A 14012-nucleotide genomic window follows, 5' to 3' on the forward strand; every position below is an offset into this window, starting at 1 on the left:
TCCATGTCTCCATATGTTGTACCTGCTGTGTAGTCTTGTTTGTGCTTGCTATATGTTGTATCTGCTGTTCAGTCTTTGTGTGTGTTTGCATTATGTTGTTATTGTTGTACCTGCTGTGTAGTCTTTGTTTGTGTCTGCTTTATGTTGTACCTGTTGTGTAGTCTTGCTTGTGTGTGTTACATGTTTGTGGGGCCAAAGACGAATTTCCACAGTAGTGGACAAGAAAGACCTCTAATCTAATCTAATTCATTCATGAGTGATAAGCTACCACTGACTGGAGTAATACTTTATCGAGTTTACTGTAATTTTCACAATCAAGCTCAAATGATAGTAGAGTGTTTAGAGGTTGAAGCAGGACAGGTTGTTCCCGTCCTCACTAGCTTTGGGTTTTCCAATTTCCTAACATGATCAAATAGTACTGTATGTGATGACGCAACTCCCCTGTACCAGGAAAGAGACCCGCACAATGAAGTCTCCACTCCTACTGTCGCAAATAATTGTGGAGACAAATTCTTACATTATTTGATAATGGCTTAAAAAGTTAATACAGCACTAAATTCAGATAAGGAGGTAGCCAAATCACATATTTGTGTAGCTTGTTGTTCGTGGCACAAAACTCATTAAAAAATGATCTGCTGCTGTCGGGACCACACTGGCTCAACACTGGTACAACTTTGTCCCGCAAACAGAGCCATCAAAATAGCATCAAGAGTCCAATAAGTCACATCAACGTTTTTTACGTTTTTCAACGTCTTTCTCTAGCCTGTTTAGCAAGCAGACCTTCTCAATTGGAATTGAGAGTGGGTCTGGGAAGGTTCATTGACTTACATCTTCCAGCAGGGGCGTAACTAGCAGTGAAATTAAACTTAAATTGGTGCATTAAAATCTTACTAAACGTTTCGGAAGTGCGGCAATCTTGTAAAGAAAGATTTTAAATGCAGTTGTTTACTGAATTAATAAGAAATACATGTCCATGCCAGATTAGCGATTGTATTTGTGTGCCCGTGTTTCAGGGACATTGGAAATGGGCTTCAATGTCCTCTTGTCCAGACAGTCTCAAATTTGCCAAACGTTCGTAGGGCTATTTGATGCGTCCCTCATACATTTAATGATAAATATATCACTTATTCAAAGTGACAGGTTTCTCACAATAGTGTTTGATGGGGTCCAAAATCAGGTTAGAATATTTCACTGATGTTTGCATAAAACTTAAGAATCTACTTTTCACAGAATAACACAAACCTTCTGACTCTCACTTTAAACCAGTGGTGTTTACTGGACAAACTAGAGAAATCATCCAGAATGTTTTAATCTGTGATTGCTTTTTTTACCTTGTGTGCGTGTGTGTGTGTGTGTGTGTGTTTGTGTGTGTGTGTGTGTCTGTGTGTGTGTCTGTGTGTGTGTGTGTGTCTGTGTGTGTGTCTGTGGTGTTCTAAGATCTATGGAGGGGCACTCTTGATGGGGTTTGCCACCCCATCGGCCAAAAAAATGTGTCAGTTAAGACTGGTGCAAAACAAAGAAAAGTTCCACATGGTCATGAAGAAGAAATGACAAAACTTTGCTCTTTATAGAAAGTCCTTCATTCACATGCAGAGATCATGCAGCAGCAGGCTATATAGTCAGGCCTTGAAACATAGCTGAATCAAAATGCCTTTCCTCATAATGTGATTTTGCATCCTAAAGATTTCAGATAGGAGTGAAAACATGTTATGAGGAATACTTTTAAGTTCATATACTGTATGTATTTATGAGTCATAGGCTACGACTATAGGCTGTTTTATATGTTACTGTATCTTTCAGAGGTCACCTCTTCCACGGGTATTATACCCACCCACATGTGGCACAGCTACAGCACTTCACTCTGGGGGCATGTTCGTGAGCCCCCATGTACATGCCCCCAGAGTGTAGCACTGTAGCTGGTGGCTGTAGCAACTCCAGCTAGGTAAAACCGATTGTTTTCGTTTTTTCGTACCCACAGTACTCGTGACCTCAAGAAATGAAGATCTATGTGAAAAATCGGCGGATTCCTCCATTAAGAGATTGATGTGTAAGACAAATATATTATGTTCATAGGAAAAAGGATGTTTCTTTGGTTATTGCAGCATTCAATCATTATTTCAGTAAAAAGCTGTTAACGAAGCATGTGAAACACACTCCGGGTACAGACGGTGCAGACTGGATCAAGAGCTTCTCAAACTCTCACCATAGATATTGTGTGAAAGTACCTCCTACACTCTAAATTTAAATGGATTAGGCCTCCAATGCCAACAGGTCTGGCAACCTTTTGTTGTTCTGTATGATAATTATACAGTATCTCCTCCTTGCCTGGGATGGTTCTCAGTGGCCTACCCCCATGCCCATTACACGGTTGGTTGGTATTATTCACCTCAGTTTGCTTCCTGGCCCTGAGTGAGGCCACAGCTTGGACCCTTTGTTTGTTATTTTGATAAGATCACCGTATGGGAGATTATGCGGAATCTGATGTTCTCAGAGACAGGGTATTCTGTAGATTCTTACAAATGACACAAGCAAAATTCAAAATTAATCAGATTTATTTGGAGGATGATGCATGTTTTGATACCAAACTTGTTTAGACGTTTGTGATTGTACTTTTAGGGAAATAAAGTGCAAAACTCCTTTCTTTGCAGAAATGTTGGCTTATGTACAGTTCCACCAATCCACCATCTTCTAGATTCCTCATGCATTTAACCACTACCAAGAGCAGCAAACGCCGCATCCTCCATTTTGGCAGCAGAATCGGCAGTCCATTGAACGCTTCGCCCTCAGACGAGGCTGTTACAAGCAAACAGAAATAATCATTTTAAATTAAAAACAATAATGTAAACAATAATTTAAGAAACAAACAATCATTTAATAATTAAAAAAAGAAAAATAAATCTCATGACTAAAAGTTTGAGGGAAAATGCAGGGAATGGATGACTTACCAACTCACTCTCCTCAGCTTTGTAAACCATCACTTCATCTCTCTGCAGACCTACATCACCAGCCTCCTCTGGCATGCCACTCTGCATTGAGATAATTGTAAGAGCACAAACAGTAAGACACAGCAACAGCAGTTACAGTAGGCCCAATACTGTCACTTCTCTTTTTGACGTGTGCAGGAGTTTGTCTATTAGCCTGTCTGGGCTCACCTCAGTCTCCTGTGCAGAAGTGCTGTGGAGGTTGCAGATGCTGAAGATCACAGCAATCGCCAAGGGCAGAAACTTCATTTTCAGGCTGGTTTTCAGGAGGATGGCAGCACAAGCCTATTTGGGTGATTTCTCTTCTCTCTGGTAAGCTGTTCCACTTATGTGACTTCTGAGATACAAGTGGGGTGCACTTATACTAACTTATGAAAGTGTAAATATTGCTTCATACCTGGTGAAGCGAGCCAGGCTGTTCCCATTTTCTCTAGTTTTGGAATTTCCACATTGCTAATGTGGACAACTACTGTGATGATGCAACTCCCCTATACCAGGAAAGAGACCCCTACAATTAGGTGTCCACTCCTACTATCAAAAAGAGTCTTGGAGCCAAATTCTTACATTACTTGACAATGATTTAAAAGTTACATATTCAGATGAGGAGGTAGGTAACACTCATTTTCAGACATCTTGTGCATGGCACAACACAAAGCACAAAATCAAGACCACAGTGGCTCACATGAGTTTGTTCCAGGTACATTTTCTGCACAAATGGAGCCATCAAAAGAGGATTAAGAACTGGTTGTGCAGGAAGGAGTACAGTAGCACATACACAGCTTTATCAACTGATTGCACAGCACGCACGCTTCATATAAGTATATAATGCTTATCTTCATTTGTGAGCCTCTTTGTTTATTAAGTGAAAATCTTGAGAGTTTGATGGACAGTGGGTAAGTTTGAGCGGTGGGAAATGTTTCTGAAATAACTGTATACATATGTACAGTAAACTGAGTCCAATAAGTCGCATCAACGTTACTTTCTCATGCACAGCCTGTAAATTTGATGTGTCTCATAAATTAAATGATACATCTGTCACTTATTTATCTACTAGGAAGTGTTCGTTTTGTATGAAAATCAGTAAAATGCATGTGTTGAGTGGTGCAACAAAAACAGCAGAGAGCTCATAAAACGACTCTGTATGTACTCATTCAAAGTGACAGATTACCCACAGAAGTGGTTTATGGAATCTCAAATCAGGTTAGAGTATTTCACTGATGTTTGCATGAAACTTAGGCATCTACTGTTCACAGACTAACACAAACCTTCTGACTCCCACTTTAAACCAGTGGTGTTTACTGGACAAACTAGAGAAATCATCCAGAATGTTTTAATCTATGATTGCTTTTTTTACCTCGTGTGTGTGTGTGTGTGTGTGTGTGTGTGTGTGTGTGTGTGTGTGTGCACACGCGTTAATTTCTTGTTAACAGAAGATGGTGTCAGCAGGGCTAGATATATGGAGATCTATAGATCTATCACTCTCAATGAGGTTTGCCACTTCTTCTGCCAGAAAACTGCATCAGTGGAAAACATTCCACATGGCCATGAATAAGAAATAGCAAAACTTTACTCTTTATAAAAACTCTTTCATTTACATGCATAGATTGTGCAGCGGCCACCATATCTTCAAAATATCCTTGAAACATACAGCTGATTTGAAATGTCTTTCTTCATAATTTTTATGCTAATGTTTTCAAATCAAATGTATATGAAAACATATTGTGAGGAATGCTTTCAAGTTCATATACTGTATTATAATGTTGTCATAACAAAAACTGTTAAAATATACCCCAATAATAAAGAGTGGGTCTCTCATGAAATGGAAAAAGTGCCTCCGTGAGAAAAGGGATGTTTTTGCACAGGGAAACACTACACTTTTCAAAGAAAAAAGACGGGAATTGAGAGGGATTATCAAAAAATCCAGGCAATAAAATGGAGGTCAGTTTGTTAGAGGGGATGCTCGTAAAGCATGGAATAGTCTTAATGTTATGATGGGTAGAGAGACCAAGAAGCAACACTCAATCAGTAATACTACTTCATTTGTAAATGAACTCAATCAGTTTTATAGCAGGTTTGATAAAAACACACATGGGGTCAGCTCTGATCAAGTTTGTAGCTCTGTCTGGCATACCGTCACTCTCACTGAACAGGAGATAGCTGGCTGTCTTGCCAGGATTAACCCTTTCAAAGCACCGGGAAACAGTCACAGTGCCTAAAAAGTCCCTCCCTGTCTTACTCAATGACTACAGACCAATTGCTCTCACCAGCAATTGGTCTGTAGTCATTGGGTAGTACTGGGTCGTCTAGCAAACTCCCATCTGCTAGACAATCTTTAGTTTGCGTATAAGGCACAAAAAGGTACTGAGGAGGCCACTCTAACTCTCCTTCACATGGTTAGCAAGCACATCCAACACCCTGAGGCCTACGCTAGAATCTTATTTATTGATTTCAGCTCAGCTTTTAATACGGTCAAGACTGACATTCTTTTAAAACGACTAACAAAACTGGACACATCCACCGCCTTGTGTTCTGGTGTGAGGAAAGTGCTCTTGTCCTAAACCCCACAAAGACCAAGGAACTTGTGGTCAATACTAGGGGTGGATAACCTACATGTCAGCCAGTTACAATTGGGGGCCAACACGTTGATGTTGTCTGCAGTTTTAAATATCTATAGGTACTATCCTAGATCATAATCTAAATTTTACTGAACATGTAGATCATATTTTTAAAAGGGCAACCCAAAGATTGTTTCTTTTAAGGAAACTTAACAGTTTTGATGTTAGCAGAGAGGTCCTGAGGATGGTCTACACCAGTCTGCTGGAAAGGGTCATCTCATACATCACATGCTGGTATGGGAATCTAGGGGCTAGGAGCAAAAGTAAACTCACAAAAATTATAAATATAGCCAGTAAAATCATACTGAAACCCCAGAGGTAGCTGGTGGAACTGTACACAACACACACTAAGAGGAAAGCCCTACAGATAGTCCAGGATCCTTTACATCCACTACATCACACTTTTGAAAGACTCCCTTCAGGAAGAAGATATAGAGTACCTACATCAAGCAGAAACATTTTTAAGAAATCTTTTGTACCATCATGTATTAATTTGCTAAAACAATATAATTTATGAGTTTTATGATTAACTGATTAACTTATATTATTCACTGCTTTATACTGACATCAACCTCTTTTGCACATTTCCATGTCTCCATATGTTGTACCTGCTGTGTAGTCTTGTTTGTGCTTGCTATATGTTGTATCTGCTGTATAGTCTTTGTGTGTGTTTGCATTATGTTGTTATTGTTGTACCTGCTGTGTAGTCTTTGTTTGTGTCTGCTTTATGTTGTACCTGTTGTGTAGTCTTGCTTGTGTGTGTTACATGTTTGTGGGGCCAAAGACGAATTTCCACAGTAGTGGACAAGAAAGACCTCTAATCTAATCTAATTCATTCTTGAGTGATAAGCTACCACTGACTGGAGTAATACTTTATCGAGTTTACTGTAATTTTCACAATCAAGCTCAAATGATAGTAGAGTGTTTAGAGGTTGAAGCAGGACAGGTTGTTCCCGTCCTCACTAGCTTTGGGTTTTCCAATTTCCTAACATGATCAAATAGTACTGTATGTGATGACGCAACTCCCCTGTACCAGGAAAGAGACCCGCACAATGAAGTCTCCACTCCTACTGTCGCAAATAATTGTGGAGACAAATTCTTACATTATTTGATAATGGCTTAAAAAGTTAATACAGCACTAAATTCAGATAAGGAGGTAGCCAAATCACATATTTGTGTAGCTTGTTGTTCGTGGCACAAAACTCATTAAAAAATGATCTGCTGCTGTCGGGACCACACTGGCTCAACACTGGTACAACTTTGTCCCGCAAACAGAGCCATCAAAATAGCATCAAGAGTCCAATAAGTCACATCAACGTTTTTTACGTTTTTCAACGTCTTTCTCTAGCCTGTTTAGCAAGCAGACCTTCTCAATTGGAATTGAGAGTGGGTCTGGGAAGGTTCATTGACTTACATCTTCCAGCAGGGGCGTAACTAGCAGTGAAATTAAACTTAAATTGGTGCATTAAAATCTTACTAAACGTTTCGGAAGTGCGGCAATCTTGTAAAGAAAGATTTTAAATGCAGTTGTTTACTGAATTAATAAGAAATACATGTCCATGCCAGATTAGCGATTGTATTTGTGTGCCCGTGTTTCAGGGACATTGGAAATGGGCTTCAATGTCCTCTTGTCCAGACAGTCTCAAATTTGCCAAAGGTTCGTAGGGCTATTTGATGCGTCCCTCATACATTTAATGATAAATATATCACTTATTCAAAGTGACAGGTTTCTCACAATAGTGTTTGATGGGGTCCAAAATCAGGTTAGAATATTTCACTGATGTTTGCATAAAACTTAAGAATCTACTTTTCACAGAATAACACAAACCTTCTGACTCCCACTTTAAACCAGTGGTGTTTACTGGACAAACTAGAGAAATCATCCAGAATGTTTTAATCTGTGATTGCTTTTTTTACCTTGTGTGCGTGTGTGTGTGTGTGTGTGTGTGTTTGTGTGTGTGTGTGTGTCTGTGTGTGTGTGTGTGTGTGTGTGTGTGTGTCTGTGTGTGTGTCTGTGGTGTTCTAAGATCTATGGAGGGGCACTCTTGATGGGGTTTGCCACCCCATCGGCCAAAAAAATGTGTCAGTTAAGACTGGTGCAAAACAAAGAAAAGTTCCACATGGTCATGAAGAAGAAATGACAAAACTTTGCTCTTTATAGAAAGTCCTTCATTCACATGCAGAGATCATGCAGCAGCAGGCTATATAGTCAGGCCTTGAAACATAGCTGAATCAAAATGCCTTTCCTCATAATGTGATTTTGCATCCTAAAGATTTCAGATAGGAGTGAAAACATGTTATGAGGAATACTTTTAAGTTCATATACTGTATGTATTTATGAGTCATAGGCTACGACTATAGGCTGTTTTATATGTTACTGTATCTTTCAGAGGTCACCTCTTCCACGGGTATTATACCCACCCACATGTGGCACAGCTACAGCACTTCACTCTGGGGGCATGTTCGTGAGCCCCCATGTACATGCCCCCAGAGTGTAGCACTGTAGCTGGTGGCTGTAGCAACTCCAGCTAGGTAAAACCGATTGTTTTCGTTTTTTCGTACCCACAGTACTCGTGACCTCAAGAAATGAAGATCTATGTGAAAAATCGGCGGATTCCTCCATTAAGAGATTGATGTGTAAGACAAATATATTATGTTCATAGGAAAAAGGATGTTTCTTTGGTTATTGCAGCATTCAATCATTATTTCAGTAAAAAGCTGTTGACGAAGCATGTGAAACACACTCCGGGTACAGACGGTGCAGACTGGATCAAGAGCTTCTCAAACTCTCACCATAGATATTGTGTGAAAGTACCTCCTACACTCTAAATTTAAATGGATTAGGCCTCCAATGCCAACAGGTCTGGCAACCTTTTGTTGTTCTGTATGATAATTATACAGTATCTCCTCCTTGCCTGGGATGGTTCTCAGTGGCCTACCCCCATGCCCATTACACGGTTGGTTGGTATTATTCACCTCAGTTTGCTTCCTGGCCCTGAGTGAGGCCACAGCTTGGACCCTTTGTTTGTTATTTTGATAAGATCACCGTATGGGAGATTATGCGGAATCTGATGTTCTCAGAGACAGGGTATTCTGTAGATTCTTACAAATGACACAAGCAAAATTCAAAATTAATCAGATTTATTTGGAGGATGATGCATGTTTTGATACCAAACTTGTTTAGACGTTTGTGATTGTACTTTTAGGGAAATAAAGTGCAAAACTCCTTTCTTTGCAGAAATGTTGGCTTATGTACAGTTCCACCAATCCACCATCTTCTAGATTCCTCATGCATTTAACCACTACCAAGAGCAGCAAACGCCGCATCCTCCATTTTGGCAGCAGAATCGGCAGTCCATTGAACGCTTCGCCCTCAGACGAGGCTGTTACAAGCAAACAGAAATAATCATTTTAAATTAAAAACAATAATGTAAACAATAATTTAAGAAACAAACAATCATTTAATAATTAAAAAAAGAAAAATAAATCTCATGACTAAAAGTTTGAGGGAAAATGCAGGGAATGGATGACTTACCAACTCACTCTCCTCAGCTTTGTAAACCATCACTTCATCTCTCTGCAGACCTACATCACCAGCCTCCTCTGGCATGCCACTCTGCATTGAGATAATTGTAAGAGCACAAACAGTAAGACACAGCAACAGCAGTTACAGTAGGCCCAATACTGTCACTTCTCTTTTTGACGTGTGCAGGAGTTTGTCTATTAGCCTGTCTGGGCTCACCTCAGTCTCCTGTGCAGAAGTGCTGTGGAGGTTGCAGATGCTGAAGATCACAGCAATCGCCAAGGGCAGAAACTTCATTTTCAGGCTGGTTTTCAGGAGGATGGCAGCACAAGCCTATTTGGGTGATTTCTCTTCTCTCTGGTAAGCTGTTCCACTTATGTGACTTCTGAGATACAAGTGGGGTGCACTTATACTAACTTATGAAAGTGTAAATATTGCTTCATACCTGGTGAAGCGAGCCAGGCTGTTCCCATTTTCTCTAGTTTTGGAATTTCCACATTGCTAATGTGGACAACTACTGTGATGATGCAACTCCCCTATACCAGGAAAGAGACCCCTACAATTAGGTGTCCACTCCTACTATCAAAAAGAGTCTTGGAGCCAAATTCTTACATTACTTGACAATGATTTAAAAGTTACATATTCAGATGAGGAGGTAGGTAACACTCATTTTCAGACATCTTGTGCATGGCACAACACAAAGCACAAAATCAAGACCACAGTGGCTCACATGAGTTTGTTCCAGGTACATTTTCTGCACAAATGGAGCCATCAAAAGAGGATTAAGAACTGGTTGTGCAGGAAGGAGTACAGTAGCACATACACAGCTTTATCAACTGATTGCACAGCACGCACGCTTCATATAAGTATATAATGCTTATCTTCATTTGTGAGCCTCTTTGTTTATTAAGTGAAAATCTTGAGAGTTTGATGGACAGTGGGTAAGTTTGAGCGGTGGGAAATGTTTCTGAAATAACTGTATACATATGTACAGTAAACTGAGTCCAATAAGTCGCATCAACGTTACTTTCTCATGCACAGCCTGTAAATTTGATGTGTCTCATAAATTAAATGATACATCTGTCACTTATTTATCTACTAGGAAGTGTTCGTTTTGTATGAAAATCAGTAAAATGCATGTGTTGAGTGGTGCAACAAAAACAGCAGAGAGCTCATAAAACGACTCTGTATGTACTCATTCAAAGTGACAGATTACCCACAGAAGTGGTTTATGGAATCTCAAATCAGGTTAGAGTATTTCACTGATGTTTGCATGAAACTTAGGCATCTACTGTTCACAGACTAACACAAACCTTCTGACTCCCACTTTAAACCAGTGGTGTTTACTGGACAAACTAGAGAAATCATCCAGAATGTTTTAATCTATGATTGCTTTTTTTACCTCGTGTGTGTGTGTGTGTGTGTGTGTGTGTGTGTGTGTGTGTGTGTGTGCACACGCGTTAATTTCTTGTTAACAGAAGATGGTGTCAGCAGGGCTAGATATATGGAGATCTATAGATCTATCACTCTCAATGAGGTTTGCCACTTCTTCTGCCAGAAAACTGCATCAGTGGAAAACATTCCACATGGCCATGAATAAGAAATAGCAAAACTTTACTCTTTATAAAAACTCTTTCATTTACATGCATAGATTGTGCAGCGGCCACCATATCTTCAAAATATCCTTGAAACATACAGCTGATTTGAAATGTCTTTCTTCATAATTTTTATGCTAATGTTTTCAAATCAAATGTATATGAAAACATATTGTGAGGAATGCTTTCAAGTTCATATACTGTATTATAATGTTGTCATAACAAAAACTGTTAAAATATACCCCAATAATAAAGAGTGGGTCTCTCATGAAATGGAAAAAGTGCCTCCGTGAGAAAAGGGATGTTTTTGCACAGGGAAACACTACACTTTTCAAAGAAAAAAGACGGGAATTGAGAGGGATTATCAAAAAATCCAGGCAATAAAATGGAGGTCAGTTTGTTAGAGGGGATGCTCGTAAAGCATGGAATAGTCTTAATGTTATGATGGGTAGAGAGACCAAGAAGCAACACTCAATCAGTAATACTACTTCATTTGTAAATGAACTCAATCAGTTTTATAGCAGGTTTGATAAAAACACACATGGGGTCAGCTCTGATCAAGTTTGTAGCTCTGTCTGGCATACCGTCACTCTCACTGAACAGGAGATAGCTGGCTGTCTTGCCAGGATTAACCCTTTCAAAGCACCGGGAAACAGTCACAGTGCCTAAAAAGTCCCTCCCTGTCTTACTCAATGACTACAGACCAATTGCTCTCACCAGCAATTGGTCTGTAGTCATTGGGTAGTACTGGGTCGTCTAGCAAACTCCCATCTGCTAGACAATCTTTAGTTTGCGTATAAGGCACAAAAAGGTACTGAGGAGGCCACTCTAACTCTCCTTCACATGGTTAGCAAGCACATCCAACACCCTGAGGCCTACGCTAGAATCTTATTTATTGATTTCAGCTCAGCTTTTAATACGGTCAAGACTGACATTCTTTTAAAACGACTAACAAAACTGGACACATCCACCGCCTTGTGTTCTGGTGTGAGGAAAGTGCTCTTGTCCTAAACCCCACAAAGACCAAGGAACTTGTGGTCAATACTAGGGGTGGATAACCTACATGTCAGCCAGTTACAATTGGGGGCCAACACGTTGATGTTGTCTGCAGTTTTAAATATCTATAGGTACTATCCTAGATCATAATCTAAATTTTACTGAACATGTAGATCATATTTTTAAAAGGGCAACCCAAAGATTGTTTCTTTTAAGGAAACTTAACAGTTTTGATGTTAGCAGAGAGGTCCTGAGGATGGTCTACACCAGTCTGCTGGAAAGGGTCATCTCATACATCACATGCTGGTATGGGAATCTAGGGGCTAGGAGCAAAAGTAAACTCACAAAAATTATAAATATAGCCAGTAAAATCATACTGAAACCCCAGAGGTAGCTGGTGGAACTGTACACAACACACACTAAGAGGAAAGCCCTACAGATAGTCCAGGATCCTTTACATCCACTACATCACACTTTTGAAAGACTCCCTTCAGGAAGAAGATATAGAGTACCTACATCAAGCAGAAACATTTTTAAGAAATCTTTTGTACCATCATGTATTAATTTGCTAAAACAATATAATTTATGAGTTTTATGATTAACTGATTAACTTATATTATTCACTGCTTTATACTGACATCAACCTCTTTTGCACATTTCCATGTCTCCATATGTTGTACCTGCTGTGTAGTCTTGTTTGTGCTTGCTATATGTTGTATCTGCTGTATAGTCTTTGTGTGTGTTTGCATTATGTTGTTATTGTTGTACCTGCTGTGTAGTCTTTGTTTGTGTCTGCTTTATGTTGTACCTGTTGTGTAGTCTTGCTTGTGTGTGTTACATGTTTGTGGGGCCAAAGACGAATTTCCACAGTAGTGGACAAGAAAGACCTCTAATCTAATCTAATTCATTCTTGAGTGATAAGCTACCACTGACTGGAGTAATACTTTATCGAGTTTACTGTAATTTTCACAATCAAGCTCAAATGATAGTAGAGTGTTTAGAGGTTGAAGCAGGACAGGTTGTTCCCGTCCTCACTAGCTTTGGGTTTTCCAATTTCCTAACATGATCAAATAGTACTGTATGTGATGACGCAACTCCCCTGTACCAGGAAAGAGACCCGCACAATGAAGTCTCCACTCCTACTGTCGCAAATAATTGTGGAGACAAATTCTTACATTATTTGATAATGGCTTAAAAAGTTAATACAGCACTAAATTCAGATAAGGAGGTAGCCAAATCACATATTTGTGTAGCTTGTTGTTCGTGGCACAAAACTCATTAAAAAATGATCTGCTGCTGTCGGGACCACACTGGCTCAACACTGGTACAACTTTGTCCCGCAAACAGAGCCATCAAAATAGCATCAAGAGTCCAATAAGTCACATCAACGTTTTTTACGTTTTTCAACATCTTTCTCTAGCCTGTTTAGCAAGCAGACCTTCTCAATTGGAATTGAGAGTGGGTCTGGGAAGGTTCATTGACTTTCATCTTCCAGCAGGGGCGTAACTAGCAGTGAAATTAAACTTAAATTGGTGCATTAAAATAGTACTAAACGTTTCGGAAGTGCGGCAATCTTGTAAAGAAAGATTTTAAATGCAGTTGTTTACTGAATTAATAAGAAATACATGTCCATGCCAGATTAGCGATTGTATTTGTGTGCCCGTGTTTCAGGGACATTGGAAATGGGCTTCAATGTCCTCTTGTCCAGACAGTCTCAAATTTGCCAAAGGTTCGTAGGGCTATTTGATGCGTCCCTCATACATTTAATGATAAATATATCACTTATTCAAAGTGACAGGTTTCTCACAGTAGTGTTTGATGGGGTCCAAAATCAGGTTAGAATATTTCACTGATGTTTGCATGAAACTTAAGAATCTACTTTTCACAGAATAACACAAACCTTCTGACTCCCACTTTAAACCAGTGGTGTTTACTGGACAAACTAGAGAAATCATCCAGAATGTTTTAATCTGTGATTTCTTTTTTTACCTTGTGTGCGTGTGTGTGTGTGTGTGTGTCTGTGTGTGTGTGTGTGTGTGTGTGTGTGTGTGTCTGTGTGTGTGTCTGTGGTGTTCTAAGATCTATGGAGGGGCACTCTTGATGGGGTTTGCCACCCCATCGGCCAAAAAAATGTGTCAGTTAAGACTGGTGCAAAACAAAGAAAAGTTCCACATGGTCATGAAGAAGAAATGACAAAACTTTGCTCTTTATAGAAAGTCCTTCATTCACATGCAGAGATCATGCAGCAGCAGGCTATATACTCAGGCCTTGAAACATAGCTGAATCAAAATGCCTTTCCTCC

This window comes from Alosa pseudoharengus, unplaced genomic scaffold (genome assembly GCF_046254945.1).
Source record: "Alosa pseudoharengus isolate Yale_2024_CS ecotype anadromous, Long Island Sound unplaced genomic scaffold, YU_APseudo_1.1 YU_APseudo_1.1_scf_8, whole genome shotgun sequence".
NCBI lineage: Eukaryota > Metazoa > Chordata > Actinopteri > Clupeiformes > Clupeidae > Alosa > Alosa pseudoharengus.